This window comes from Cimex lectularius, unplaced genomic scaffold (genome assembly GCF_000648675.2).
Source record: "Cimex lectularius strain Harlan isolate CLEC.00 unplaced genomic scaffold, Clec_2.1 scaffold213, whole genome shotgun sequence".
Taxonomy (NCBI): domain Eukaryota; kingdom Metazoa; phylum Arthropoda; class Insecta; order Hemiptera; family Cimicidae; genus Cimex; species Cimex lectularius.
In genome coordinates, this window is record NW_019392753.1 from 714,229 (window position 1) to 741,755 (window position 27,527).

General features: G+C 35.9%; 1 long non-coding RNA gene across 4 annotated transcripts in view; it reads left to right on the forward strand.

Moving 5' to 3' along the window:
* Positions 1-27,527, forward strand: part of LOC106669208 — a 487,453-nt gene that overhangs the window by 423,336 nt on the left and 36,590 nt on the right. For all 4 annotated transcript variants that reach the window (XR_002910358.1, XR_001340901.2, XR_002910357.1 and 1 more), the window contains one exon: positions 2,507-2,552. This is a non-coding gene — a long non-coding RNA (uncharacterized LOC106669208). The remainder of the gene's footprint in view (positions 1-2,506; positions 2,553-27,527) is intronic.

A 27,527-nucleotide genomic window follows, 5' to 3' on the forward strand; every position in this document is an offset into this window, starting at 1 on the left:
TTCACTTTCCCACGACTTATAATAAACATTTACAAGATATGAAAATGCCATACCTCGCTCAGGACTTAAATATTTTTTAAAATCAAATATCTATCTATTTACTACCGTACTTTGCCAGTGTAGTGGGTTTCTCTAGATCGTGTGTCCAAACTTTATAAAAAAAATACCAATATAATTTTGTTTCTTTCAAATTCTCAGTTACTTAAGGAGTTTCTCAGGGATCTCATAGTAACTATTTTATTTCTTATTATCATAAATTGCATTTATACTGAGTTTAATTATATCGTTTTTCTTTTCTTTGTTTTCAATTAACATATTTTTTAACCTCTTATTTCTTATTCTGACTACTTACATCTCCAAAATAATTTAAGTTCTATTCTTGGTGTTTAAATAACGATTTATATCTTTACATTTCCAAATGTTTCCATATGCGTTTATCAAGGTGCAATAATTCTAAAACCTACACGTGCACAACCACTCACTTGAGTTAAAATTATTAATGACCAAGGCCTCCTATTTGACCAACAGTTAACGTTTAAATACCACATATGCCCTAGAGCTTTTCCAGCTAACCATAAAATGTGGTAATTAAATTGTTAATGATATTATATTTCGCTTTAAATTATTGAATAATCGGATAAAATGCCGATTACTTATCCAATTAATTAACTTTCCATTACATACCACTGGAAATCCTGACACTTCCATTTGGCCTTCAGTAGGAACATATACTTTCCATTCTCCATTCAATATAGTTCAGAGTCAAGCGAACTCCATTGATATAGAATTTTTCATATTATTTCCCATAGGCACAGACTGAGAAATTCTACTTAAAATTATTCAACCAATAAAAGGGAAAAATCTACTAATAAAGAAATGAAGACAACTAAATCTAAAAGGGGGCGTCGGTGGCCGCAAGGTTTAGTCTTTGACACGGCGCTCATCACTGTAAGGTAAACTTCCCGGGTTCGAATCCAGCGGCCCTGCATTCGAACCCGACATACTTACAAATGGGCTTTTTTCAAAAACACCGGCACCCTGAGGGTTTATATGACCTCTGATGTTGAGAACCCTCGTTAAAAAAAAGTTCTAAAAAAGTCTAAAAGTTATTTGGTTAAGTTAAATGAATAAATTTATCCGGGCGTACAAGGCGCAAGAAAACAGAGATGATAACAAATTGGGTGCCTGTTTCTTTTTGGAAATATCTGAATAATCTGGATTTCGGTATAGTCAAGTAGAAGGAAACAAAAATCAATTGTCAAGCTTTCGACCTGTTTTCTAAGTCGAACAATGTCGAACAATCAGGGCAAATTGAGTTCTTGTTTCTTAATAAAAGGATTCAAATTTCTTTGACCACTATCTATATATAATAGGAAAGATTCTGTATTATATTAGTATGCAGAAAGAAACTCATTGTTCGTTATTACCTTTAATAATAATCCAGTCAAAAATGTTGATTCAAAGCTTGGGCGTTTCAAATGGTCATAAAAAGAAAACAACACCCTTTTGTTACTTTTTTAAAACTAGAATTAGCAGTCATCAGTATGAGAATTGTCATCTCGGATTTCTATATACAGTCAAACTTCCTTCTTTTCACTTTTATTTTCAATGATTAATTGGCATGCACATCCTGGACGGGGCTTGGAAAAAGTTCAGCTCCCAACTTTCTGGAACAATTATCCATTTTATCAGGGATTCGGACTAGGTGTTTATTTCAGAGCCGAGATGAGTTGGGCTCTGGCGACAAGGGGAGGCTTGATCTACTGTTCAACTTCTCCTTTTGTTCCATTGGAAGAGAATAAGAAGGGATGCGGTTTGGTGGCGGGTGGCCGTGGGGAAAAGCCGATAGGGAAGTGGTCGGGTGAGATATGCCGTTGACAAAAGCTGCGGCTTGAGGCCTCTAATCCATCAAGAAATCCCTCAGCGTGAAGGCTAGATTAAGGCGAGGATCGGCAGGAACGCTGTTCTTCTTCAGCACTACCAGACTCAATATCCGACGAGCCAATAACCCCAAAGGAAACCGCGCTGACAGCCGACCTCTTTCCGAGTGAAGAAACCCCTGTATTTAAATAATAAAACATAATGTTTTCTGAAACGTTTCCGCTTGGGGAAAATGTCTCTTTGAGATGAAGCGGAAAGAACAAAGGGGAAACGGATTTATATTGAACAGGGATGGTGAGAGCGTACGGGCATTTTTTCGACTCGAAATGTTGGACGGATGTCTGGAAACAATGGATAGTGTTTCTCACTACAGCATTAATAAAAGGCCCCCCTTGGTTTATTTTCTGGGTTAAAATTGAAATTCAACAACATGTAACATTAATCCTTTAAGCGTGACGACTGGTTCATCATAAGTTGATTCTCAGGTTCATGAATTTTTTTGGAAGTGGTAAAAATTGAGCGCAAATCAATTTGTGTATACATTTTATAATAACCTTCTTTGACATGTTATATATTTATGAAAATATAAGATAATTTTATGTAAATATTTTTCGTTTTGTTGCAGGTTGTTGGCACAAGATTAGGAACTTAGGAAGCGCATTATAATTGAGGTAAGCCCGACGATTTCAGCTCTGACCCAAATTCCTCGAATGGCCTATTCTTAATTGGGTGAGGATGACCCTTCTAAGAGTTGCTTCTCTGCCCAACCAGACCACCGGAGCTGTCACTTTCTTTTAATTATGTTTTCTATACGATACTAAAAATAATAAGCTACAGCCTTTTTTGTCACGGAATGAAATTCGTCTCATAGATTTCGAGCAATAGAAATACTACAAATAACATTTTCTCACAAATTTTGGTTGTGGCCAAAAATTAGCGATTCGCTATTTTTAAAAAGCCCTAGTTATGAATTCATAGTATAGTTACAAAAATAAAACATTAAAAAGATTGATTGTAATAGACCGAATAGATTTTAAGAAAATGAGATGTAAAAATGACAACTTTGTGTCCAGTCTTTGAACAATTACAATCCTCGGAAAAAATTGAAGTTCTCTAAAATTTGAAATTTTGATAATTAAACATAAATTACATACTTCCTGAAAAGAAATACATATCATAAACAAAATCCATCATGTAGAAGTTAAGGTAAGAAAACAAATAAGGCAAAAAAAGATGTTCGTTGGAAAACTGCCGCTACCCCCCCCCCAAATGATTTTTCAATTTGTTTTTCTCCTCTATTATCTTACATGTTAATAGTTTTATAACAGCCAGACAGAGTTTGTACCTAAACCAACCGTTTTGTAAATTATTTTTATAATAACAGTTTATATTCAGGTTCATGCCTGTTAATTTGTCGGACAGAAGAAACGACATGTTGAGCAATTTGTTTGAACTTTCACTACTTTCAGCGGATGTGATGCCTGAGGAAACGATTGGGTCTGAACTTCTACCGTGGATAGTTGCGGATATTTAACCGATGATGTTACATTTTGAATTTTCACTTTCTCTGAATACATAGATAATGTGGATTTGAAGCACAACGGCAGCACTGAGTTTCCGTAAATTAGTTAAAACATGAAATCACCTTAAATATTCTATCATGGGTATTCAAATGGTATGTAAATATGCGGAATAGTATATCATAGGCGCTCATTCCTCTTTTTTTTGGGCGGGGGCATAACCAATAACCACATAATATTTGTATAAAATTCAAGCAATTTTAATTATTTGATATAGTAAAGTAAGGCAGGTTGAAATCCCGTAATCCGTTAACTTCAACAGCTATTAATCTTAATATTTTTCCTCCGGGAGGAAACCAGATTTTCCTAACATCAACGTCAAAACTTCCTCTTTGATTTTAACAGTATTATATTTAAATCTGTGGATGAAGTAAAAAAGAACTAGTCACAAACTTTTTAATACCTCTACTATGTAAACGAACAACAAATTACAGATCTTAGTTATCAGTTAACTAAGTTTCTTAACTCAGTTAACAGCCCGCTAGACTCGCTGATTAGGCCGAAACGTAAATAAAACGTAAGGCTGATGTTGGCGAATGTTTGTTTTTTATAATTTAAATATTTTAAGACCCCTGTTTTGTATGCTCCTGCTTTAGTCAATATAGAATCTCTGGATAAAGAATTTGAATTGGGGGAGTTATTGTCAGTTATAAGAAAAGCTCGAATTGAGAAAACACCAGGGTTTGATCGTATTCCATACGAATTTTATAAGAACAGTCCAACTAACTTTCAGACTAAGAGTTTTTAACTATATTTATGATACAAGTGTCGTACCCAGTAGTTTTAGTAAGGCAATAATATTCCCGTTATTTAAAGGGGGTGATAGGAGTGTTGCCAGCAATTATAGAGAGATTGCCTTTTCTGATACTATATCGAAATTGTTTGTTGGTCTAATTTTGAAACGTTTACAACAGTGGGTAATCGAGAATAATGCTTTGAATGAGTTTCAGGCTGGGTTCCTGCAGGGTTACTCAACGGTAGATAGTCTGTTCAGTCTTTTTAATATTGTGAAATTAAAACTGTGCGAAAAACGGAAAAAAGTGTACTGTTTTTTTGTAGATTTTCGGGCTGCATTTGATTCGCCAGATAGAAATCTTTTATTTTATAAACTGCACATGATAGGGTTATCGAATAAATTTATAACTGTTTTAAAGAGTGTACGAGGAAACTGAATCTGCTGTGTGGATGAAGGAGGGAATTTCAAATACCTTTAAGACAAACATAGGGCTAAAGCAAGGTTGTTTACTATCTCCACTTTTATTTTCGTTATATATCAATAATCTATGTGATTTTGTAGGCGGTGGATTGCATATTGATGGGTTGAATGTTTGTTGTTTGCTCTATGCAGATGACATTGTATTATTAGCAACGGAGCCCAGTACACTGCAGAAAATGATAAATAAGCTTTACGAGTATTGTCAGTTATGGAATTTGTTTGTTAACTTAAACAAGTCAAAAATAACAGTCTTCCCCAGAGGGGGTAGGCTTGGGAGAAAAGAGGTTTGGAACTATGCTGGACAAAATATTGAGATTGTGAACCATTATAAATATCTGGGTAAATATCTCACACCGCAGCTTGCTATGGAAAGACATCTTAAAGAAAAATTAAATGTAGCCAAATTTGGTATTAATTCTACTTGGAAGTCTCTCTTGTCGAACAGTGATGTTCCCATTTCAGTAAAATATAATGTATTTAACTCTGTTTCCACGGCGGTAATGTTATATGGTGCTCAGGTTTGGGGCAATAAATGGTATGACAGTGTGAAGAAATTGAATAAATATTTTGTCAAAAGGTTGTTTTTCTTAAGAAAGGATATATCTGATTATGTCTTATATTTAGAGACAGGGATTGGACCCATTGTTTTTCAACGCATTAAGCCTGCATCTGACATACATCCAAAAAGTTTTATCATTGTCTTCTGCTAGACTTCCTCGAATTTTGACCTTGAAAATACTAGACAAGAAAATATTTTGGGCAAAAAAATTTGACGATTTGTGTCTACAACACGGTTTAACCCCCTTGAGTTACTCCGACGTAAATAAAAATAGGGTGGAAAGCTTGGTAGATGTTTTGAGAACTGATTTTAAAAATAAACTAAAATTAAGAGCACAACGGTCTGTCGTCCAGGGTTTATACAAAGAACTGAATCTGGAATTAGGAGAAAATCACCATTATTTAAATAAAAATTATAATTTGAATATGATAAGTGTGATAATGAAGGCAAGAGGTCAGTTAATTACTCTTAATTACTCGGTCCACAGAAATGAGGAAGCGTACCGTTGTGCTTTGTGTAATTTAGGTGTGCATGAGGATGGCTTCCATTTTTTGGCAGTGTGCCCTATATTGAAGGAATTCAGACTTAGGTGGTTTGGCAAATTGTTTTTAGAAAAAAATGAAGTAATTTAATTTTTGAATGGGCAGAACTGGGACAGTCTCTACAATTATGTTGTGTACTCCCTAAAATACAGAGCGTTCCTAATAGATAATTTCAATTATTAATAAAGTATTGTGTAAATTATGACTATTTGTATTAGTATTGTTAGTATTCGTATTATTAACATTATTAATATTGTGCTATGTTTTTCTTTTGGCAACTCGACAGACAGCCTGTGGGCTATTGTCTAGGATGTTTTATGTACTGAATATTTTCTGTAAAATAATTTTTATTGTAAATAAACATCATTATCTATATATCTATTTTAAGACCAACCTTGTAAAGGCTCGTCGAAGTATTAGGTGACTGAATAATGAGTCACACACCAAACAAATCTTCATGATTTCAAACGGACTTAAGCGTTTCACCACGGGGTTGTTGATGTAGTATGTATGTCTTATGAGGTAATAGGCGTTCAACAATCGGTTCAAAGGGTTAATTATAGTCAAGCCGCCGTCGTAAACAACTGCCCTTATGCGTGGTCTGAGCCTTGTTTATTACTCGTTCATTTTGCTTAAGAGGGTAATTCGTCCTTAGTGCAAAGACACAATTTTAATACAATTTATTACAATATAGTTTTACATTTAAAACTCTGCATGACATTTTCGAGAATATACGATTAGTAAATATGTACTACTAATACTAACACTAATAATAAACTTACAATCACAAATAAATTACAATCACACACCGCTGCACTTCTCTAGGGCCGTCGATATTCCCTGGGAACTTAATTGTACCCAAACGCTCAAAAGGGACCCTCGTATGTTCTTATGTAATACTAGGAATTCTTGTATTACAAAAAAAAGTAACTTACTTTATTATGCTGTGAGAACGAATTCTCCCATAAGAGCAACACCATAATTTTAGCAATATTTGTTGAAATAGGTTTTTTATTTAAGACTCATCATGAAATTTCCAAGAAAATGAGATATTAATTGTTAATAGAAATAATTTGTTGGATTCGTGAGGAGCAGTCAACAATGTTGTGGATTAAACAAACACCTTTTTCATTTTTTTGCAGTCTGGCATTCGGGCTTGCTTTGGCAACTGACGAATATCATCCGTCATGCGAAGTATAGCTTACGGAGATCATACCTGACCACAGATTTTACCAAGTCCTTCAGAAAACAGAATTTTCCCGCTTCATATACGCATTAAGCTAGGCGCACACTAGGTCGGTGGGGCGGCGCGGAATTGTGAAGGTCCGCACACTATGTAGGAACCGCTCTCGGCTTGTTGGTCAAATTTCCCCCTCCATCTGACTAGCGCTGCGGTTTAGTGTTGATTTTGCATTTCCAGGAGTCCCCACAATGGTTGGCTTCGTCTTTACAATATGGCGTCCGAGGGCAACCGAATATACCCGAACTCAACGATTTCCGACCGCCCAGCGCACACTTGGCCAGAAGCGCGGCGCGGCGCGGAGCCGGTTTCNCTGGCGCCGCGCCGCGCCGCCCTACCGGCCTATTGTGTGGGGTTACATTCGTTTCAATGTATTCTTCTTGGGGGTCGGTTTTGACATTTTGAATTGGTGGGGTTGAGATTGGATGTTAGTGCCCAAGGAGATCGAAGTCACGATAGCTCAAGTGGTAGAGTAGCGGCGTATCAAGCAGAAGGTCGTGGGTTCGAATCCCGCTCGTGACACTGACTTTTTTATCTCAATTTAAAACCTTAATTAATTGAATGTTATTAATTGGTCAAGCGGACCACGAATAATAGTGAATTTAATAAAAAATATCGATTACTTAAAATTAATAAAATTAGGAAACTGTGCAGGTACATATGTATCACATGTTATCAGGTGAGAAGTTCTTCAACACTGTCACCTACTGATAATAACCATTTTATACAATTTTTTTAAAACAGCAAGATTGTAATTTCTAGTATATTAGTAATGTTATCATTGCCTGTTATAGTAAATAAATAAATATGTATGTATATATACTAGTGAAGGCTTGTTGATCGCATAGCAAACATAAATGTATAGCACATGGTAATTTTGGCTGTTGGTAGTGGTGACCAGTGATCCCTCATCTATGGAAACGGAGCCTACGCCAAAGTTAATATAAAAAGGAAAAGCTGTCTGATTGCGGGTGAAAAAACCTGAATACAGTAAATGTAAATGAGGAGCTACTAAAAAGCTACAGTGGCTAATGAATAGCGTACAGCTGGATAGTACGTCCATATTTGGCAGAGCATAATAGTTCCATTTTCATGGATTCAGTGCGTTTGAACAATTTTAAAGTCATCGTCAGGGCAAAACAATCTTAAAGTATCTACAAATTAACATAATTAAGTTCATAATAACTTAAAAGGTCTCAAATTTCTTTAAGACAGATTCAGACCTAAAATTGCCAACGGCCTTTTAGGAGGAGGCGGTCACAAAGAAATTTGAAATCATCTAATAAAAACTTAATTATGTCAATGATTTGTAATCATCTTTAAGATTGTTTTCCCCTGATCATGACTTTAAAATAGGTCGAAAGTTTTCCAGATAGCAATTGAATTTGTGAGTAAAAAAGTGTTCGATACATACATATAACACTTTAAACAGAAAACCTTTGCAGCCACCTTGACGGCAATTCTAGGAATTCACATGCAATATTATCCGGAGACAAATACGTATGGGAAGTTAAAAGCTGAGAGAAGTAGAAATATAGTCTCATTTTTAAACTCCTTAGCATTATTGTGAAATAAATTTTGTTCAGTTTAAACTTCTAGTACAGATTATAGTCAGTATATCAAGCATCTTTCTAAATCAATTAGGGTGTTTCGTAGACGATCCATAACTTCTCGACACCGGATAAATACTTATGATTGAATTACGCCGGTTTGTGAATTGAAGAAAATATCCAAGTCGTTTTATTTCGTGGGTCGACAGATCAAATTTTATGAGTTATTGCACGCAGACATGGCAAAACTTGTTCGCTCGGTTCCGTGGCCCGAAGACCACCTAGATATTAGGGCACGCTTTAAAGGGTCAGATCTACTGACAGACAAACCCTTAAACTAACTAAATAGGCCTGCCATGTGAAAGGGGTAGAGATTTCCCCTCGGTCAACAATTACACGTCGTTTGCAGTTGTGAGGGAGACGTATAGCTTTGCCATTAATGGTGGATACCGAAAGGGGAGGCCGACTCGGGAAATGACTTAACTCGCCCCTGATAAAAGGTTTGCCTAAATCAATGTGGCGTGCGTGTGCGGTGTTTGCTTGATTTCAGAACGTTTCTGTGCCGGGCGCAAGTAGGTTCCGAATTAGCCTTTCCCCAATCTGATTACATATTATGTGACCGAGAAAACTTTCCGAGCTGACAGGAGGATAAATAAAAAGGTACTTTATCCAAAGGTAGAAAGAATTACTCATCAGACGAAACGGTACACTTGAAACCAAAACAATGAATCGTGCCAACAAAAGACTAAGTGAAATACACACGAAGAAAAAGAAAAGAAAGTTAGATAGTCATATATGTACTTATATGAAGTTCAGATTGACGTATGACCTACGATTCTGCTCTTTATAGATAAATTGCCCGTAAAAAGAATATCCACCCTTTTTGAAATTTTGGTAATATACATAATACATAATAAATAAATTATTATTATTATTGCTCGGTTTGGGAGGGATGGAAATGGCATTACAATAAATTCACGTGTTGACTGCGGCGGATCGTTTCTTGGGATTTTTCTTTTACACTCAATTGTTGATCGATGACTGGGAATGGCCCCAAGCCAAAATTCACTCCCTTATAATATGCAACATTTCGTCAAGTTCTTCAGTTCTCATTGAACAGGGAAAACACCTAGTTCGAAGAGAACGAGATGCATTGTGCAGGCATCGGTTTACAGTTCACTATTAACGAAAATTTGGAAGCATTGTTTTAATAGAATTAAAGGCCTTGATCGTTCGAAGTGTAACTTTCTTGTATTAATTGATATGTCAACCAGCGTTTTAACGTACGACATTGGGTTGTTTCCTGTGAGAAAGAATGTCAATAACTAGAAATTAAATTTTCGTGTCAAACTTCGTTTCTCTTTTCATTTCGCTTCGCTAGATTGTTCTCGGCGCTTGAAAACAATTGTATAAGTTATTAAAGTCTGAAAAAAAAACACTAGCGGAAATTTGTTAGATTTTGTTGAAGAGCAATGACCCGTTCCAGAGTTAATTCTTCTTCACCGTGAAATAATTTCTTGCAACATTCATTTCAACATAATTGATTATTACGACAATATACAATAATGTAAAAAAATATATAATTTAGTGTACTATCTTTGACACCTGTACGATATAAAAATGACACAAATTAAAAACTGACAAATTATTTAGGCGTTCTAAATGGAAATGCGTTTTTAATTTGTGTTATAAAGTAAGGAAAAACAGTTTCTTTTTAATAATTACAGGGGCCTTTATCTCTTCAAAGACACGGTATTTAATCGAGATGATTTTGTCCAAACGAATGTGCGTACTTAGATGATCTATACCTCTACATACGTTTTCCATTTCCATTGTTTTTATAATATAACAATAGAATTAAAATTGAATGAAGCGTTAGACATAATTTGTGGGAGAAATGGATGCATTTGAAAGATTACGTAAGTGGAAAACATCATAAATTATACAAATTGTGCAGAGTGAATTCATTTTCAACCTAAATGAGAAAAAAAAAATTCTGTGTTCGTTTAAGGGAATCTTTTGGATTATGACGTAAGGAAGGTCCGCGAATTCAATAGAGTTTATCGATTTCTAAAAACCTGACTACCAATAAGCCGATTTATTTGTTAAACTCGTTTCAATTAACTGTCCTTCTTGCTTCTTATGTTATTTAAAATAATTCCTGTCAAACAAGAGGGTTTGGCGTAAAACTATACAATGGCTTTCGCGGACGAGGTGTCACGACCACTTTGCAATAGTTTTCCAAATCAATCTAAAATAAAATTACAAAGGTTATGCCGAGATCCGCTGGCGTACGTGTCGGACCCCCCTATATACTCGGCGTCCTCGATCCCATAATTAACTTTACATACACTGAAAGAAAAAACAAACCGGTCTCCACTATATTGTTGTGTATTTAAAACTATAATATCTTGATATTAATTGCAATATACCTATTTTAGTATAAAACAAATTAAACGAGATCAGAATTTCATGAGTGCCAACCGGGCATTCACCCGCTAATAGAACTGCATAGTGTGCGGACCTTTACAATTCGCCCCACCGACTAATGTGCGCCTAGCTTTCGACCTCATCCTTACATTACGTACCGTCTGGAGTTGACTACCTATCAAGGAAGCCGTTACAGTATTGCAGTAAGAGAAGTAAAACGATCGTCTCTAGCCTTCGAACATCACGGTCGACCACTACCTTTTCTTCCACCAAGACTTCCGGTAACCCTAAACCACTGTACACACTAACACCATCGTGTTTGTTAGACCACGGCACATCCAGGCCATGTAACAAGCCAGGGCCGTTGTTCAAAGTTCATTTAGTTTTTACACTACAGAATAAAATCAATAATATTTTTCCTCAATTAAAGTGTATTATTAAATGAAAGCACGGCAAATGCTGCTGGGTATACATTCCCGGATGTTCAGATGCCCTGTAATTTTGCCTGCCGATTATTTTGGGCTGTCAGTCAAATCAAGGACCAATACCCTCGCTGTTATTGAACCACTGCTGATTTTTTCTGCTTTTATGTTAGTTTTCTAATTGTTACGCCATTCTTTACTAGTAGGTAAGAAGGTATTAAGGATGGATTGTTCTGTAATAGATCTTTTAAGTTTGCAGTGGAAGAAAGGAAGACGGGTCACCAGTGACCCTGAGAAGGAAAAGGGTATTATTTAATTCAATTAGTTAAGGTTTTTAGTTGAGATAAAAAAGTCTAGGAAAAGGGTATTATTTAATATTTAATACTGCATGTTAAATAAATTATATCGTTTTATTAATATTTAATAACATTTTACTAGACTAATGTATTTTTTTGAAATGAAACCATGACAAATGCTGTTGTAAATTCGCCAAAGATCTTACGTCCTGTCATTTGATCTCATAGACCAAACCTTCGTTTCTATTTTAATGATATGTAATGTATATATAGCTAATGAGGGTGGTTTGTCTTGCCCTCATAGAACAAAACCCCCGTTGCTGTTATTGGAACGCTGCTCTTGTTAAGTAATATATAAGCAGCTAATAAGTGTAGTTTGTCAGACGCCACAACGACCCTATCTTTGTTGTTATTGGACCACTACTACTGCTGACTTTTCTGGAGTTCTTTGTTACACCTTTCATGTACATATTTAGAGTGATCTGTCACGGACCTCATATACCAAAATTCTTGGTGTTATTGCAGCACTGAAGATTTTTCTGGATTTACTTTAATTCCCAATTTGCAACATCATGCTTTGCTAATTTGCAAATAGGTAATAAGGGTGGTCTGTTCTACGAGAGATCTTTCAGGTTGCAGTGGAAGAAAGGAATACCAGTCGCCAGTGATCCTAAGAAAGAAAAGGGTTTTCTGTCAGACGTTTCATAGAATAAAACCATCACTGTTATTGCACCCCTGCTAATTTTACTGGATTTAAGTTATTTCTCAATTTAGTACATCATGCTTTGCTAATATGCAATTTGCTGTTACGGGTGGTCTGCTCCATAATAAATTTTTTAGGTAGCAGTTCAAAAAACGGAGTCTTTGGTCACCAGTGACCCAAAGAAGGAATAGTCCGTCCGAGGGTCAAAGACCGAAACCCTTGCTGTTATTAGACCACTGCTGATTTTACTGAATTTATTATTTAGTTCTCCATTTCCAAAAACTTTTCGTTGCTAATCTACAATTAAAGGTGGCATGCTTCCGCCTTATTGTCCGTTTTGAGTAGGATCTGCAAAGTCATCAATGAACGCATGTGTGCAGGTGATGGCAGATAGTTGCATATACAGGGTGTCCCAGTTCCTTCTGAGAAAACTCAGGGAATCGATTCTACTCTTCGTTTGGAGCAAAAAATGCTCAGGAGAAAATTTTCGGAAAGTTCTCTATTTTGAAGATAGAGACTTTTAGGTTTTTTCAACTTTTCACTACCTTACCACGTAAAAACGCTTACAACTTCCAAAATGTTGAGACTACAACAAATCCAATTACACCATTTGAAAGAACGCTAAATTTGCTTAAGATACTTTTATTTGCAATAATCTGAATGACATAAAATGTTAGCCAATATCAGTTGGAACATGGCAAAATTACAAAATTTAAAATTTTAGTCATGATTGCACGTTCTACTGAGGCTACAAAAAAATACCTACAACTTGTCAAATTTTACAAAAACTTCTTCATCTTATATGCTTTAGGTTGATATATCCAGGTTTTTAAATAACGTTCTAGTAGAGTTGAAAAATAACAATTGAATGTTCGAAAACGTGAGCTAAGGTAAATTTGAAGGGGGGTAGAAATAAATCAATTAGAACTCGCTTTGTTAAATAAAAATGACACATCTGTAATCTCAAAAAAACCATACCAGAAAGCTTCATACAATAAACTGCAATGGTTCTTCTTGTAGCAAGCACATAACAACAAAGGAAGAACTTTTCAGAGGAAATGCTCAAAGTGTTTTCCCTCTTCAGAAATTACCTTAGCTCACGTTTGCGAACATTCAATGGTTATTTTTCAACTCTACTAGAACGTTATTTAAAAACCTGGATATATCAACGTAAAGCATATTAGATGAAAAAGTTTTTGTAAAATTTGACAAGTTGTAGGTATTTTTTTGTAACCTCAGTAGCACGTGCAATCATGACCAAAATTTTAAATTTTGTAATTTTGACATGTTCCAACTGATATTGGCTAACATTTTATGTCATTCAGATTATTGCAAAGAAGTATCTTACAGCAAATTTAGCGTTCTTTCAAATGGTGTAATTGGATTTGTTGTAGTCTCAACATTTTGGAAGTTGTAAGCGTTTTTATGTGGTAAGGTAATGAAAAGGTGAAAAAACCTAAATTGACGAATATCTTCAAAATAGAGAACATTCCGAATATTTTCTCCTGAGCATTTTTTGCTCCAAACGAAGAGTAGAATCGATTCCCTGAGTTTCGTCAGAAGGAACTGGGACACCCAGTATAAAAGAGGGCCACATGTAATGAGACATTATATCCAACGTTATGTTTGGCTCGTAAGTTAAGGTTTAAACCGAACGTAGTATGAATCTGAGAGTATTTTGAATTTATTACTGCACACAGATTTTTTTTTCACATGAGCGGTAGTGCTTTGCTATGGATGCATACTGAGACTGACAGACCAATTTAGCGAGGAAACCCAGACCAACATGGTATATAAAGAATTACATTACTATGCCGACCACATGAAGAAATTTTCCAAATCAGTCATAATACTGCTTACATTATTTTACCCTTAATTAAATCCTTTTTGCTTATTTTGCACGTGCAGACATGCATGGTCTGGGTGAGTATTTGAGCCTGGCTGTTTTTGTTCATTAAAACATCACTCCTTTCAGCCTTGTTTTTCAAGTTACGTCAATTCAACTTGTGACATTATATCTATAATTTAGACCAGACCGCATCTCACGATCTCCAAATAATCTATAATTTAGGTTGATACAATTACTTTTCTTAAAATTCAAAACAATTGTAGAGTAATTACAGATAGAAAATTTACATCTAGAAAATAATTCTAAAGGACGATCTTTTTCTTCTATAGTGTATTGTAAGTGTTCTATAAATTGCACTATGCTGAATGGCTACACACACACACGCCCGCGCGCGCATGAGCGCATGCATGGATTCAATGTTAAATGTATATGGGATTTCTTGAAATTCTTCAAACAACAATCGCTGAGGTGCATTGCGTACACAACTGCAAACCCTAGTGCTAGGGGATTATTAATTTAGAATGCGATTAAAGGCAGCATTATTTGTGCTAATAAAACTAGGGTCTTTAACGAAGAAACGTCTACTTGCAATGAAGGCTTTAGAAAAATGGAAAATAGTTGTGTATTTAGGTGGAAGAGCTAGCCGCACTTCATCTCCAACTTATTAAACTTATTAACAGATTTTGCCCGATCAACAGATGTTAGTCGTTAATAATAGATTTTTCAGAGGTTTGCATGTTCAGGATGGTCCCCCGAGGAGGCCGTTAAACCAGAAAAAATACAGTTATGAGGGAATCTCCTGTATTTCGTTCGATGCATGTTTGAAACTCATCAAATGCTGAGCGCGTTTTAGCGTCAGCTGTCGTTTTTCATTGGAAACACAGCAGCTGCAAACCTTTTACAAACAATGACCAATCGTTTCTTTGAGCCCAATCGGCGAACTTTTTTTTATCTACGAGTCGGAGATGGATTCTCGCCGATACACAAACATCCTCGATGCGGCCGTGGAAATTTTTTCATCTCAACGGTTTTTCCTAGTTTTTTAATGAAATCCATCAGCATACGATTTTCTCATTCGGTTTTTGCTTTCCTAGTAGTACCAACTGATAAAAATGCTTATGATAATAGAAAAAATTGATTTAATAGGTTCATAGATTTTGCACCAAATCATAGGTTTATACATTTAGCACATTAGTTTCAATTCAATTAACTATATGCAATTTGCTTTTACCAGAAAATTTCACCGAATGATTAAACTTCCTCCTTTTACATTGTTAACTTAATTGCTGTTGTGATTGGGAATATGTAATGGTTAGGGAAATTATAAATGGCTGACGCCGTCTTTAAATAAGTGAGGACGGATGAAAACAATTAACCTAAAATTTCAATTTTAATTTCAACAAGCTTTTTCCCTTTAGTGCCTTTTCTCTGGCACAACCGAGCTATTTATAGTGAATCTTAGGAATATTAAATGTTAGTCATCATTTGATGTTAAAATTACCTTTAACTTTTCATTCTCTTCTTCGACAAAGTGGTGTCAAAATATTCTATTGTACATAAAACCAAAGTTAAATTGTTTTGTTGTTGGTCGGTCTCCGAGTGTAACATTTGTCAACAGTTTGATTGTCCGCCTGTTATTTTTGTATAGACGCGTGTCGGCGTTCTGATCAAAACATCAGAATAATAAAGTTAAAAAATCTTTCAATAGATTTCTGCAGCTTTAAATCTTCTTAACAACATCCGTTTCACACAACATACCGGAAACATGTTTGTAAATGTAAACCTTTTTTCCTTCCTTGCTTATAAAACAGGTAGAAAATGCGAAATTAGAATTTATGCATCATTATAATTAATTCCTTATCACTTAGGTTTTCTTACGTTATTATAATTTAAAACAAACGTTAACCAGTACAAACTCGATAGATATTTACATACAGGGACACTCACAAAACCGGACCCCTGTTTATTTTCTATAATAACATGGTATAAAGATTGATCTTTATTATCAGTTGAATTTCATCTTTCCCAGACCCAATTATTTAACTATTGTTTAATACGAATTGGTATCAAAATTATAAATAAAACAAGTTGTATTGAACGTACTTCTTATACTGTTATTAAACAGAATAGCCTTACCTACCCTCTGCTGCTATGACAAATGTTAATTGCTTTTCTATTGTTGGCTTCAAAATGGAGTGACCGTGTGGGAAATATTGATTAATTAATTATATCGCAGATACAACCTGCGTTTATGATGCGTTGGTTTACATGAAGACAAAATTCAACTAAATTGCCTTAAAAGTTCTAATAATTAAAGTAATACTCTGTTATTCCAACTCATGTTCAGAAGAAAAAAAGCGTCATGAATGATAAAAGTCCAGCGCAGTTTAACGAAATGAATTTATAAGTCTTAAAATTTAGTATGGCGTGTTTTTATATACATATATATTTTTATATACATCCACTCAAAGTAAATAAAAAAGAACACAAAAAAAACCGGAGATTTCTATTTATTTGTTTTTTTTCCATAACAGCTAAGTATTAACCGTAACAGTTGTCTTAAAACGTAAACCCAATATTTTGTTTACCTTTACAGAGTGTTACTTATCCTTTAACAGATGACCGTAAGATTAAAAAATTAAGAAAATCAGTTGCATTTCATCATGTGCACAACTTGTCGAGTGAGTTAATCGTTTTTCTTTTGAATTGTTTTCTTTGGTGAAATAAGACATTTGAGTAAAAAGTTAATCATTGATTTTTTTAAACCATGTTTAAGTTCATAATATGTCCCCCTGGCAGATGCTTTGTCGTAACATGGCGTGGGTGTAAGTGCTCTAACATCCATGATGGTGTTAAGTTATGTGTGTACAGTGGTTTAGGGCCACCGGAAGTCTCGGTGGAAGAAAAGGTAGTAACTGTTGACTGCGATATACGAAGGCTAGAGACGATAGATTTTTTGCTCTTCCCACACTACTGGACTTCATTTCACGGCTGCCTTAACGGTCCGTAATGTAAGACTGAGGTCTAAAACAGTCATCAGAGGGCTTCATGAGAATAGCCTAGTCTCCCTCGAGGCCCCGCATCAGGATCTCGACTACTGGAGAGACATCGAGTAAGGCGACAATTCGCAAATCAGCATCTCGCTTCGGCCTTGGATAATGGCTGTTGATTTCGTAGGTAAGTGCCGGTTTGGCTCGTGGCAATCCGATGACAAGTTACGTGTGTGAAGAAGACATGTAGAATGCTTTGCTTCATGTGCCATGCGTGAGTCTCAGCGTTTTGAAAGACAGTCAGTTATGGTATACCGAACTGATTATCTGACAGAATGGATTTTTGACTGTACTCTGAGGGGTTTCTTCTGGAAGCTGTGGTCCTATTCGATACATTTTTTTGGGGACATCGTGTCAAGTCATGATAATGCTGGGCACGATAAAGAGACGGGTTAGACATCGTTCGCCGCTTCCAATAGCGTTGCACCGCCCTCGTTGGAGAATGGGATCCGTTTCAGTAGACGAATTCCGGTCGCTTATTCATTCGATGCTTAAGAACTTATATCCCTCCACGAGGTCAGAGGACGTAATAACCGTTATACGAGCAAAACTACGTAATAAATTGTTAGTGAAATGTTAATTTATCACTAAATGATTTTCCGATGTTTTGCTGAATTTTCACATTTTCATGAAACAATCAATAGATCAATTAATAATTAATAGATGCATTTCTGATCTCTTTTAGCTTGGTTGAGTGTTATAATTAATATAACCATAAAAATACATGTAGTTTGAAATAAACAACAAAATACGTGTGTCCGTTTTTTTTGTTGATTTTATTTTATTCAAAGATAATTAAATTCATTATTCGGCTCCGTTGCTCATTTTGATCACTTGCAAGCATCCTGTTCACCCTTTTTGTAAAATTATATTTAATCATCCATAAAGCAGTTTGAATATGTTTTTATTTCAAACAGCTAAATCCAATACGTACAATTCTGTACATTCAATGACCATTTGACAGAAAACGTGTTAATTTATATATAGTAATTTTCTTGCTTGAAATTTTTACATCGTATTGATAAGGAAGTCAACTATTTTTCGATCCATTTATTATTGATTTTACAGAGAATAGATGAATGGGTTTTAAAACATCTTAATAAAGTTTATTACTGAGAAAAGTCCAAATTTCTGCAATAAATAACAATCTTCCGAATAAAATAAAAAGTTTTTCTTGTTCCGTTTGTAAAAATAATAACGGTACCGTCAGAAGTTGGCATAGATTCGTTTCTGCTTTAGTAAAGTATTAAATTGACCTCTCCAAGTCGCAAAAAAACAGCAACTAAGCAAGTTCGGTTAAATTGAATTCCCTCACCACTGTGTCTGCATATTCAAATCGAGTTTACAACGGAATAACTTGACGATAACAAACAAAAACTACTTGACGCCCCTTAGACCAATTAAAGGGTTTCCTTAGAATTTATTTTGAGAACCTCTTCTAGCCAAACTGATTATAATCATTTTGGCCACGCCAACAACCCTAAATTTGACAAACGTGCGGTGGCATTCGAAGTTTAGAATAGGGAGGGAAACATTCTTATGAAAACACCATCTGTTTGTTTACTCGTTTGTTAGGGTTATTGAACTACAAAGCAATTTACAAAGCAGCAACAAATTAGGCAGCAAAAGACTTCTACAAGGCTGTCCCATGACAATGAATACACATAAGATGGGAAAGGGCTGCTTGTGCATCTCAACGCGCCGGGATGGCCTGGCTCCATCTGTACTGATGGCCTCACCGCAGTGTGCCCTCCCGCCCATGATGTGATATATATATATATATATATATATATATATATATATGGGCGGCACCACATGCCATTTCTCCAGTCCTTACAACTTCATGGTTGAGATAGAGTGCAGGCGCAGTGCATATCGTATGTGGCGCCAGCATTCCTTCCTCATTGGCGCCTCATCCTGTCACTGAGAGTTCATCGTCACCTCAGAAGGCTCCTCATGTGCCATTTCTCGCCCCACAAGCAGTCCTTACCCATCTTATGTGTATTCATTTGTTTCTTATTAGTGAATGATTCATTATATTATAGGGACTGTGTGACTATTGTTTGAATTTACAGTTAGTTATAATTTGATTTACCATTAATTTAAACTTATTTGAAGTTTAAAAAATCAGTTCCTATTACTTGCTGTTAGGGCCACTGGTCGGTCGCAAACAGGAAATTAACTGATGAAAAAGAAATAAGTAAAATATATAAACGGTAGTTAAAATTAAATTAGAATTTACCTGTATGCAGGACGACAAGCACGTGCACGCTCCAGAACTACCCGTTTAAAGCCGCCCTAAATCTGGCCAAATAAAGTTCGTGATTTGGAATTCAAAATAAAGTACCTTAGGATTCAGGCCGAACCTCGCTGACCGTCTTTGGAACTTGATAAACGTAATTGACTCGCCCGATGAAGACTTACTCGTCTCCAGGACTCTCGCCAAAATAAAATTAATAAAAACGAAAATTATAATTTCTATTAAATTCATTAATCAGTTGAACGTAAATAATGGAAGCAGACATCGGTAAAGACTTTAAAATTTAATGTTCGGATGCAGAGATATGGATCGTCCGGAGGCTGAGTCTACACTGGGGATGCAAAAGGAGAGAAAACGAAAAAGGGTTAATGAATTAAAGACAAAGGAGAGGAGCAAAGAAATTGCCGGGTAAATTGTAAGAAATGGCGTAAGAAGTAGCGTTTTCTTGAATGAGAAGATAATGCTGTGCTTTGTGCTTTTGTGACGGCCAAGAGTTCTGCAGAGAGGTTAATGCATATTGGAGAAACTTTAAATTTGTATGATCAGCTGTCGCAAACAGCAACTTCGTTACTGGATTGTGATCCATAGGTATAAGCAAATTCTGCCTGGAAGAGCTTACTTTTAATGTCCCACAATCCTTATCTGTATACGTGCATGCATGTGTTTATTCATTTGATTTAATGGTAAGGAAATGATTGGGAATGGGAGAGACTAGGTTTGAGTAAGAGAGGTTGAGTATTAAAGTGAAGTTAACGTTAGCATCTTTAAAATTAACGAGACCCTGATTGGAAATTACTTACGTGTACTTTACAGTCTGGGAAAAGTTCAAGTAGTGTATGTGAAGGATTGGAAATAATTTCGGTATAATACAGAAGGTCTGCAAGCGGAGTCTGTCTTTGACTCATTGGGAGTGATTCTCATTGCTAATATTTAAATATATGATAATGTTTCCAGTAAAATTTGAAACGTCAGTAATTCGACGAAAACTATAATAATAATCTGATTTAAAAATTCTCAATTTTCCCAAACATATTGTTTTACCACTGTTTAGCAATAGGTTCATTGGGTTATTCGAGGGCGTTAGTGGTAAGGTGGATATCAATTATTTAACTAGGTTGTTGTAAAGTCGTATATAGTTTAACCAGTAAGTCAATGAATAATCAAGTCTCTTAAGGAAAGCATTCCTTCCTACAAGATAAATCCGATTAACTGTACCAACAACAATACAAGTTGGTTTCTTCTTATTGAATTATTTATTTGGAAGAAACGTAGACCAGACTTTTGCGTTAGACAGAGGTAGTCCAACGCCTAATTACAACAACGGCTATAAAAATAAAATTATTCCTTTTTTGATAGGTAATAAGGCAGCTGTTATTTTTATAATAATTACAATTATGCATTTGCAACAATTTTGTTTTGTAGTTGCCAATCATTTTCATGTGCCAATCGCTGTTTTGACATATACTTCATTGCATGTTCATACACCATCTCAGGAGGAAATGATAGGAAACTTTCATCACTCTGCAGATCCATAAGGGAAAATCTCACAATTGAGATAATTTCATGATCATCAAATATCCTAGGGGGATCTAAGGATCGTGATTGTGGTGGTCTCGATTATTCGAAAGATTACAAGGTCTAGTTGAACTCCATGACTTCTATGACGTATGTTCTCATTTTTTATGAGTATTTTGTTGTCGAGGGAGAGTTTAGATCTGTTGTCTAGTAGTCTATTAAGTCATCGGTATAAGTAAGTCTGGGACGTTTTCGATAAAAATGGAAATGTTAAAATAAATTGCACTTAGACAGATACGATGAACGGTGATAATTTTTTGATTTTGCTGTTTTGAGTTTCATTCGCCATTTTTAAGGTCAATCAATGATCAAGGTAATATAGGCATGATTGGAGGGTTCAGTAAGCTACAACTATAACGGGGTTAGGGTGTCGTGATAGGGATTATAAACAGTACTGAGCAGTATAAACAGTAGTAACGGACCGAGATGGGAGACAGGTTACGACACATGCTCTCAAATACCTGTCAGCCAAATGGGACATAAGTATGAGGAATATGGCTGGATGCCGATGAATTTCCAGGGCAAACACAGATGCCAGACTCAAACGAAAGTTCGACATTGAAGATCTTCCTTCTTTAGCTTCATTTTCAGGAAAGGATGCAAGATGTCCACAATTGGATGGCACTCTGGTAATGTTGACGCCTAAATCTCTCTTGGTGAGATTTATGATGTTTTTAATTTTTCATATCTTCGAAATATTTACATTTTCTCTCTTCTACTAGTTCCAATAATTTAAAAGATTATTTTCAATTTTATATACATACCTGTGTGGGTATGTTTGTTGAAACAACTAGATGTATTTAATAGAAACATAGACACGTCTGACGGTTTTGTACGTGTTAGAAAATATGTATTTTCTATATTTATGTTTTTGCTGTTATGATTGACTTTGAATTAATACCTCTTTGACATAAGTTGGTAATAATTGAAATGTTTGGAGAGCAAGGATTATTCCCAGACTCACCTTCTTCTGAAAAGGGTTACACGGGGCTTTCACAAGGACACTTGCTTCAGGATTGGACTTTTATCGTCGAACTATTGAGCAGATTCTCCTAGAAAAAGGGTTTTTGCTAGAATTCTGCATATCTTACGCAGATTTGATCTGCACGAGGAGATTCTTTTTACGGCGTTCAGTAGGTCTCACAATAATTACAGCAATTGCTAATTTAAGTTTATGCTTGGGCCAGTTGAATTGTTGCAGTTCGTAGTAGAATGGAATACAATAGGAACACGGGCGGACCGCGGTAGTCTTTTGCCGACCATTCTCCTTGCAGTTTGCCTGTAGGATAAACCTGCGGGCAAATTGCAGAGGTATTCCAGCACAAGTAACGAGCTCAATCACGGTACGGTACACCTAGAAGTAAACCGGAGGTTTTAGCTTCATTGGTCAAGGCTTCCTGGCAAGCTTTGGCTTGTACAAGTCGTCCGCTGATTCTCCGGACTTCTTTGAAGCGTTGAATTTTTTCACGACTATATTTCTGTGATGCGTCAGGCTCCGACTCATTTTTCTTCGACAATTTCTCATAAGCTGAATCTTTCATTGCACAATCATGATACACTTTGCTTTTATGAACAAAAACGAAAACTAAAAAAACAACACAAAGAAAACGAAAAATGCGGGATCGTCCGCTTTCAACTAAACTGAATACTGAAACCTGTGTATGTAGATGAGCCCCACACACTCCGCTATAGACGTAGACAAATGTGCAGGTACACGAATCTAATTTCACTTCATTTTAGGCCGGAAAAGGCTATACCTGCGCAGTTTCACTGGAAATAGATGGCACTCACGTTCTAGTTTATCGGTATAGTATATCGGTATCGCCCCGGTAGGCCGCAACGTGTATAGCCGGTCTTGAAGACGTCCGATCCTTATTTTCCGCGGTAGAGGTTTTGCGTTTGAAAGCCGACATATCCCTTGGAATTATTTTTGAGATAAATTTGGAAGAATTATTGTAAAGTCGTTCCGACCCGTACAGTACTTTTTAACAAAACAATCCGTACTTATTATGTTAATGAATCCTCTATGCGAATGTCTATTGTTATCTATTTGCGGGAATAACATGGTGAATTTAAATTTGTACAATCTAAGAGTAGGAAAAGATCCCTCCTAAAAACACCTTAATGCAAACATATTTTATTCAACAGATCCCTTAGTATCGGAGTTCGGATTCATTTCAAAAACTGCTATTCTAAACGAACCCTCTTCACCGTCCGGTAATCTGGTCAAATCAAGAGCTTCTCACCATTTACTCTTGGAAACCTCTCGGAGAATTGGAGAAAACGAACCCCTTGCAAGATCGTCCTCATTTTTTATGAGTCGAATATTAGAGACTGACTGGCCTATCACTGTCCAGCCGACATTCACGCCAGCCTGTGGAAACCGGCTTCAATAAGATAATGTAACTATAAAAGTTTATTAGCCTATGAAATTAGATTCCAGGTCATAATCGCGTTGGCTGTTTAAATTTCACTTGTGCACTCGTGGAGACTAACATAGTTGTTAGTTCAACATATTCTACAACATCAACATTAAAGGATTAACAAACATATAAAACTTTGTGCGAGCTAATAATGGATGAGATGAAATAATGATTTGATTTGGGCAACAGTATAAAAATCTATCATAAAAAATCCATTCTCTTATTGCCTCATACTGAAAGCCTATCTTTACTTCGAATCAGAACATCTCCAAGGCAGCATCCTTGACCACAATGTCTATTTAGTATACATTGTAGGCATTGCTATCAATCCAGACCCAGTGGCCTTCAGCAACCTCCGTGAGTATGTGTGCTGTTTGGAAGGATGGCTCAACAAATGGATTAGCATCAGTGAAATGAAATGCAACCAAATAACCTTAATCCTTCTCCGAATCATCCCAATCTACTACTGCTTGTTTCCTCTCGGGGAAACCAATGCAGCCCGTTTCTTGGGTATTTACACCGACTAAAGACTTATTTGAAACCCCTACACTCGACCCAAGAAAAAACCGACCAGATGATTTAAACTACGCAAAAGACCACTTGTCGATAAATAGAAAGTCCCACTGCACCCAATAACTACAACCAATCTGTACGTACAGAATCAAACTGTGGGGTTCAACCAAGAGTTCAGAAAAGATTATCTATCTGTGGCCACCATTTCTTATAAGAACGATATTCACTCTCTTCTAACCGTACTCCCCGCCAGTTAGTTTTTATCTTGCTACTGATCCTGTGAAACCTGCGTTTAATAATGTTTTACTGCTGTGAGATTGAAACTTTGCCTCAGAAACTCTTGACTACTGATCAAAACTTTCACTGTAAAACAAATGTACTGAGCCAAATGAGGAGTTCAACGAGGCGTTCCAACATTCAAACAATCCATTCCAATCCATCTTCCAGTTCAAAATCCATCAAATTATTGCCCAAGCTCCGTACACTGTTTCTAGCCTTATCTCACAGTGACCTTCAAATCCTATTTGTCTTCAAAATTGAAAAGATATCGATGTGGATGCCTCCATAAAACCCTAGACCCTTATCCCAAACCCCTACGTCAACACCTTTTAACAACTTCCCTACAATCCTAATACGACAATGGCTTCGCGATTTCCTCCCTAGCGAGGAAAGTGAACAGTGCTGTGATAATAGCGTAATTAATGTAGCATAATTACTTTTCCAATCTTATAATGTTACAATGTGAAATTAACGAATAAATGATGTTTCTTTTCATTTACAAACAATCATAAATTAAATATAATTATTTGAAGATCGTGAGATGCGGTCCAGTGTGACGTAAGTTTTAGAAAAACATTTTCTTTATCGTGCCAACGTTTCGATCTTTATTGAGATCATCTTCAGAGCTCAAAGTGTTTGTTTTCTGATTAATTGTGCCATTCTTGTGTGTCGTGTTGAGAGGTTAGTTATCATACAATGTTACGGTTTTCTATGGGCTTTTTATACAAGTTTCCTGATCTTTTTGATTATTTAACAGTTTATCTTATGCCCCCTAACGCGCGCACGCACGCCCCAGAGCTAGGATAGAATTTTAGATTAGTAGTATTTGGGGAAAAAATTATAATTCGCGATATTTGTTACACTATTGTTATTTATTTATTTTTATTTGGAGGAAATTGGCTTATTTGATGAGGCAATTCAGCAGAGAAATTTTTACTAGTTTGTGATCGGACATTGCGAAAGTAGGGTTCAATCGAGAGATGTTTGAATAAAGGAAATTTTTATTTTGCAAGTCGAACGGTTGAAAACCAGACCCGTTGCTTTAATCAAGGGCGCCACTTTTGGCCAAATTGCCTAAATGATGAAGAAGGGTGAAAACTTCAAACATAGTTGATTCGCCGTCCCGACCTACCCGGCCAATTTTCGTCCTTTATATTTACACATGTCGCAACAGTGACTCGATTAGAAAGCGAGGGAGAAATACCTTAAAAGCAAGTGGCAGGGGGCAGGCGAGCCGTGGAAAAAGCACGGCGTGATGGAACTGTAGAAACTCGAATCACGAACGAACTATCCATCAATCTTTCGTACTTACAAGAACGTATATGACGCTTTTTCAACGTTCACTGTATTCATTTTGTGCCAATAAATACAGTTTGTATTATTAATAATAATAATGAACGTAATCAAAGTATTTAATACAAAATTTAAAAACAACCCTGCGTGTTCTAATTGATGTACAGGATAATTGAATGTTAAGATTTAAGGTGTAAGGAAATTTTAAAAATTAATTATTATTAAATTCATTATTAAACCTCCAACTCACAATGAGTGATTAATACTTAAGTTTAAATGAAAAATAATGACGACTTTAATTAAAAGAGCAGTCGAAGTCCTCAAGTGTCGAACCTGTAAAATTACGGTAGCAACTCCACAAACAACCTGTATACGTTGTGGTCTTCGAGAAAAAAGAAAACCGCTCCAAAGGCTAATTTAAAAAGATGAAAGGAAATAATTTTTTTCTTCATTCATTAGGCAGCAGAGGGTTCTTTATATCAAACGCCAGCCATAAAGATTTTCCTTTTTACACAGGCCTTACCCGCTTCGCGGGTTCTCTGGCCTTACCTACTTCATATCGGCAGCAATTTGTTAAAATAATAAGAATTTTAAAAGACATAGTTCGTCATTTATTTTAAGAATGCGAAGATGGATGGATCCAATAGAAGATACAGAACAAGAACACCTTCACGTATAAACAACAAAAAGAAACAAAATGTCGTTACATATCTTCAGCAACACCTCTTGAACTTGGAAGGCGATGATATCTTTGTGGAGTTCAGCTTGTCATTTTCATACACATAGTAGACAGTTCGAGATCTTCTGCAGATCAATAAAACATGAAAATGTGCAGCAGAAAAAGACCGAATTTTTGAGAAAAAGCTCAATGTGGTTTAGGTCTGCCTTGTACGTCCACAAAAAAGGAAAAAAGCAAATTGATATCTTAATTTGTGCCATCAGTGGGTTATGTGACCTTTCTGAATTCCATGCCTCCTGATTTCTTAGTAGTGTCAAGTACAATCTTCTGAAGATATCTTCACTCATAGATAACTCAAAGATAGAAAGTGCCGTTTCAGATGTTCACGCACACCCGTTTGCCATTGGAAAACGAGTAATGACAACTATGTGGGGATCGGCTTGTCATATTCCTATTCTTTTAACGTATATATCTACATCTTGGCGATGAAACCTCATCATGGATTGTTTAGGTAAATTCAAACACTTTTATTTTCATCAGATTATCTGAATTTACCTAATAAATGCATATCACATTCGTACACAAATTAGTGAATAGAGTTGGAAAATTGGAGAATTGGAAATAGCGAACACCAAACTTTCAAAAAAAAAAAAAAAGATCAGTAAGGTTTCAGTCAGAATTCTTGGTGCGTTCATTTGTGGCATTAGTAGTGGATCCATTAACTTTTCTGTAGTCTGGGTTTTGTCCTCTTGACTATTTTCTAAAGAAAAACTTCATTAATAAATAATTCAAAGAAGGAAATGACGTTTCACATTTTTGTGCACCCCCTCTTGCACGTCGAAGACGAGTGATGACGTCTTTGTGGAGTTCAGCTTGTCATATTCGTATCCAAAAAAGGCATTTCGAGTTCTCCTGTTCCTCATCAATAAAACATGAACATGGTACTTTGGAAAAAAGAGGACCAAATTTTCAAAGAAAAAGATCAGTGAAGGTTATGTCAGATCATCCTCATCTTAAGAAACTGAATCAAGCTAGGCTAGAAGCTGCAAAACGTCCCAATTTCTTCATTATTTTCATCATTAAGGAAAAACTCTTTACTATCCATATAATCGTTTCACGAAAATTTATCTTCATTTTCACTCTGTAGTTCTTGTTCTTGATACAGCTTGGTGGTGTGTATTGGTTCT